Here is a 6244-nt window from a genome sequence, read left to right as displayed (position 1 = left end):
CATACGTAAAAGGGACAAAGTAAATGTCAGCTTATGGTCCTGTCAGCTCATGGGGCCAAACATTGCTTTTCATCAGGTGCAAATGGAAAGAGATCTTTCCCATCCATTCACACCTGTTAAGGAGACATGTTTAATTCTAACAGCAAGAAAATTCTGCAATTTTACCTCAGGTCAGTTCAATACTTTTATTGTCAGAATGTTCACATGTTTTCTGAAAGCGCTCTAGAGAACAATGGAATATTGTATTTTTTCCATCTGAGTCTCTTACAAAAAAACAAATAGAAGCAAAATAGGTATTTCATATTTGTTGAAAACTGATAATTGAATATTCTTAACGGGCACTCTCAATTGGCCATTATTTTATCCTAAGCAACCCATAAGATTAGTCTGATAATTCCAACATCAATATTTATTGTACACTACCCTGTAATTTTCTATCAATCACAATGGAGATCTCACATCGCTAGGCTCTTCTGACACTGCCATTCGTATACAGTCACACTTAGATTGTTAACGTATTCTTTGTAGTTTATTACAATATGTATTGTACATGTAAGAGGCATTATTGTCTCATAGAGCTATTTTATATGTAAGTACTGTATTTGTCAAGGAGCTATTGAACCTACTATATTATATGAAAAATACAAGTAGATCGTTTGGCATCTGCGAGTAATTGAGTAAGTGCGGCTATACCCGGGGACATGGGTTTGGGGTGAGATCAGATGCAAAGGGAGTGAGAATTGGGGCTGTTGGCTATTTTTCCTGTTACAAGGGCACCTCAGCCCACTCACTTCTAATTGAATTGATTCCTTTTTAACACACATTCTGTACAGTATGCATGAAAACATTTTTATTCTTCTTAACTATATATTAGGAATTCCTGACTTAAAGGGCTGAGTTAATGGAAAGTTTCCTCTGTTATGTATAACTGTCTCCTTTCTAGTTTTCTTTTTTTTATACATAATTTTCTATATTATTAATTGATTTTTTCTGGCGACTTATTATTTGGTAAATACTTGAGAAAAGAATCAGCAGCTAAATAAAGGAGTCACACAAGTCACCCAAAAACATCTCCAACTTCTAAGGATGAACCGTGGTGGAGCCACCTCTGCATTCACACGTATCTTATGGGGCCTAATACCAGTAATAATTACCATTTGTATCTACTAAAGAGTTTGTCTGCATCACATACACTTCCACTGCAGGACCAAAACTAGGATGTTTGTCACCTAGGGCAAGGCAGTAATTTATTATATGAATGTAAACAAAATATAGAATTTTTGTGGCATATTTATAAACAAAAATGTGTGGGAAATCATCTGGAAATATTGAGCATCCCCTTTGCATGTAGCAATATATGCTGTGGTCCCCTATTTTCAATCACAAAAGGGTCCTTCATAGGTTTCCATGGGGGCTTTTAGATTGTGACATTTACCATGCTACAAAATGCAAGCTTAGCACTAGTAGCATGGGAATGAAGTTATCCTTACCCAAGACAAAGACTCACTGGATATCTGGACATCTTTGATTGAGGTTTGCAGGCAGCATTGTGCATCTTGTAAAGGACGAAGAAATCTAATGCTTCCATTGGCAGGCCCAGCACTCTTTTATTGTTCAGGTAGGGAAAATATGTAAAAACTTTTCCTGTACATTTCTGTAATTTCTGTCATATCTATCTTAACATCTTGCACCCAGTATTGGGTCATAATGTATTTATAATGAATAGGTTGGATATCATAACGTCACCATCAAAGGCATGTTCAGGTCACCAACTCTGTTTAAAACCAGTTTATTATACATGATAACACAGCCTAAAAAATTACAAGCAATTACCCCCTGTGGGTTATTCTAGAGGACATTTAGGTAATTGTCATCCTCAACTTATTACCGTCGAATGGGCAACTGAGGAGTGACTTTTCCCTCAATGCTTTGAACAAGTTAACAACTCTTTCATTTTAGGTGGCCAACATGTAATATGTGGACACGTGGATGACACATTCCTATCTGTTGATTGGGTAGTGAGGTAATAAATACCACTTACTTTGCCGGGAGATCCAGATATCACTCCTAAATTGCAATACAGTATGTCACTGCCTTATTTTCTTTTTACTACAGGGGTCAGATTGAACATGTTATGGGAACATGACTAATTGTCATCCATACAAAACAGGGGCCATATCTGTAACCCTGTTTTTGGGGTGGAGGGGGCAGCAGCAGCTATGCCAACCCCATATATATTTTTGGATTTAGTTCATCTACAGAGATATCCTCTACTTATGCTTGGCTTGAAGAAGCGATTCACACATTATAAGCAAATCCTGCCTGCAGATATTTCAGCATCCTGTGTATAATTTAAATGGTACATTAGCCTAATCCATTTGACATCAATTTGGGGGTTAATTAACTCATCGAGAAATATGTAAAATATATCTCACTATTAAAATAATTACGGCATGGACTGAAATTGCTGCATACTGTATTTTGCCAAGTAGGCACTTATAAATATATCTATGAATTAAATATGTATACTTCCAAAATATCATATTGTAATGAAATGCTAAATACTTTCTACATGTCTGCAAAGTATTCTGGAAGTACTGAAACATATTTAATAATAAGTATCAACTGAGTAATCATGGACACCTATACAAATCATATAAAACAAGAAAAAGTCGAAATATAGCGCTCAGTGTGATTCCATTTGATATACTTAGAGTTCATAAATGTCCATGTGGGAATATCAACTTCATTGGTCAATCTTGCTGCTGAAATGTGGATCGGAACTTCTGCTTCACAAGTAGACTCAAGATAATATGGAATAAAAGCAGAGATAACAGATCATGGTGCAGTATATCCTTATGGAATATAAAGTTGATATTATGTCTGATGGCAATAAATTCTTTGTCTATTGGATGGCGTACCCCACTCACAAGAAAGATAGTAAGAATCCGCTCATAAAGGTATCTTTAACTCTACCATAGTACACGAATCGTGACAGGGAATGCGTACCGTTACTCACTCTGGAATTAGCGTAGATCCTCACGTAGCGGTTTCTTTTCTCGTCACTCCATAAAATAAATATGCTGGTGGCAATGAATACTAATAAAAAAACTTTTTATTGTTATAAAAAACAGGGGACCACAAATGGCTCGAGGCGGAACATGTGATAACTGGTGAGCCGTCGGCCGAAAACGGCAACTACCAGCAAGTTCTAAAAACACAGAATTCCAGCCTCAAGGGAGCAAGTGTGTATAAATCCTCCTGTATATCTTATTCCAACGCGTTTCTACCCAGTAAATGGGTCTTTTTCAAGGAAGAAGATTGATCTCATGAATAATTCTATTTAAATAACACAACAGGAAGTGATGTCAAACTAAGCCAATTGGGTAATCATGTGGGTTACCTAGGCAACGTGTCTCCACGTGTACCCAGAATCCCACATGGTAATTAAATTGGCCGTGACGACATCCGTGTTCCTAATAGAACACTATGTCCGATTATCACCATGGTTACAAGACGTATCCACGGGCTTCCGCCCGCCGATCACATGCACAGACAGGGCCCTGGAATGACGGACTTCCGCCCACGCATCACGTGTACTTCCGCCCGTCCTCCACAGATCGAATGTCCAACTTCCGCCCTCCAAGCACCGTACTTATGTGCTTCCGCCCTCCAGTCACCACACTAATAGGTTTTGGATTTTAAATCCACTCTGGCGGCGGTAAAGAAATTAATCAAGTTACCATAGTGACGAATCACCATGGCAACAGTGCATGATCATCACCATGGTTACAAACGAGTCCGCCGATCGCATATACAAACAGGGCCCTGGATTGACGGACTTCCGCCCGTGAATTACACGTACTTCCGCCCGTCCTCCACATGTCAAAATAGAGGGTTATGTTGACCTACTTCCGCCCTCCAAGCACCGTGCTTGTGTGTTTCCGCCATCCAAGCACCGCACTTATAGGCTTACTTCCTGGGCTTAATTTGACGGCACTGAATAAATTAGACATGTTGCCATAGTGACGAATCACCATGGCAGCATGATTATTAACCCTAGTTACAATGATGATGATCATTGCTACAAAGGGATAACCAAATAAAATAAAATAGAAACCACTTGAAGCTGAAATTGTGTAACATAAATGTATAAAACTTATAAAAACCACCGTAACTCAAGTCACTTGAGTTACGGTGGTTTTTATAAGTTTTTATAAGTTTTATACATTTATGTTACACAATTTCAGCTTCAAGTGGTTTCTATTTTATTTTATTTGGTTATCCCTTTGTAGCAATGATCATCATCATTGTAACTAGGGTTAATAATCATGCTGCCATGGTGATTCGTCACTATGGCAACATGTCTAATTTATTCAGTGCCGTCAAATTAAGCCCAGGAAGTAAGCCTATAAGTGCGGTGCTTGGATGGCGGAAACACACAAGCACGGTGCTTGGAGGGCGGAAGTAGGTCCACATAACCCTCTATTTTGACATGTGGAGGACGGGCGGAAGTACGTGTAATTCACGGGCGGAAGTCCGTCAATCCAGGGCCCTGTTTGTATATGCGATCGGCGGACTCGTTTGTAACCATGGTGATGATCATGCACTGTTGCCATGGTGATTCGTCACTATGGTAACTTGATTAATTTCTTTACCGCCGCCAGAGTGGATTTAAAATCCAAAACCTATTAGTGTGGTGACTGGAGGGCGGAAGCACATAAGTACGGTGCTTGGAGGGCGGAAGTTGGACATTCGATCTGTGGAGGACGGGCGGAAGTACACGTGATGCGTGGGCGGAAGTCCGTCATTCCAGGGCCCTGTCTGTGCATGTGATCGGCGGGCGGAAGCCCGTGGATACGTCTTGTAACCATGGTGATAATCGGACATAGTGTTCTATTAGGAACACGGATGTCGTCACGGCCAATTTAATTACCATGTGGGATTCTGGGTACACGTGGAGACACGTTGCCTAGGTAACCCACATGATTACCCAATTGGCTTAGTTTGACATCACTTCCTGTTGTGTTATTTAAATAGAATTATTCATGAGATCAATCTTCTTCCTTGAAAAAGACCCATTTACTGGGTAGAAACGCGTTGGAATAAGATATACAGGAGGATTTATACACACTTGCTCCCTTGAGGCTGGAATTCTGTGTTTTTAGAACTTGCTGGTAGTTGCCGTTTTCGGCCGACGGCTCACCAGTTATCACATGTTCCGCCTCGAGCCATTTGTGGTCCCCTGTTTTTTATAACAATAAAAAGTTTTTTTATTAGTATTCATTGCCACCAGCATATTTATTTTATGGAGTGACGAGAAAAGAAACCGCTACGTGAGGATCTACGCTAATTCCAGAGTGAGTAACGGTACGCATTCCCTGTCACGATTCGTGTACTATGGTAGAGTTAAAGATACCTTTATGAGCGGATTCTTACTATCTTTCTTGTGAGTGGGGTACGCCATCCAATAGACAAAGAATTTATTGCCATCAGACATAATATCAACTTTATATTCCATAAGGATATACTGCACCATGATCTGTTATCTCTGCTTTTATTCCATATTATCTTGAGTCTACTTGTGAAGCAGAAGTTCCGATCCACATTTCAGCAGCAAGATTGACCAATGAAGTTGATATTCCCACATGGACATTTATGAACTCTAAGTATATCAAATGGAATCACACTGAGCGCTATATTTCGACTTTTTCTTGTTTTATATGTTTGTTTATGTGGGTGAGGTGGCCCACTTTTTTGTCGTTTAGCTGCAGAAGTGTATTTGCGCCTTGGGCTTCTGATTATTTTCTTTTTGACCTATACAAATCAGTCTTGCACTGAGGATTGTATAACAGAGGTTGGAGTGACCTTCCTGCTGGGTGCTCTATTGAACCATACTCTAATAAATGACATGACTAATACATCCCTTTCTTTGTCAATATGAGATACTCCTCCAGGTTGTCCCTTCTCCCCTGTTGCATAGTATGTCTCCCATTTGTGTGTCGTCAGTACATACAGTATATAGAAAAACATACTGTAAGAACACACAAGGGAACAACATGTGTAGTATGTTCAAAGAGAAAGTCCCGGAATTCCCTCTGTGATTCACATGAGGATAAATATGGGAGTGAAGTTGGAACCACCACCTTGTAGATTATTCTTCCAATCAAGTGTACACCGTAGCATTCCCGAACTCACTTATATAACAAGTGTTTTTTATGTATAAAGATTTCTTAATGAGTGT

This window comes from Pseudophryne corroboree, chromosome 1 (genome assembly GCF_028390025.1).
Source record: "Pseudophryne corroboree isolate aPseCor3 chromosome 1, aPseCor3.hap2, whole genome shotgun sequence".
NCBI lineage: Eukaryota > Metazoa > Chordata > Amphibia > Anura > Myobatrachidae > Pseudophryne > Pseudophryne corroboree.
The sequence above is the reverse complement of the archived record's forward strand: the minus strand, read 5'-3'. Positions refer to the sequence as shown.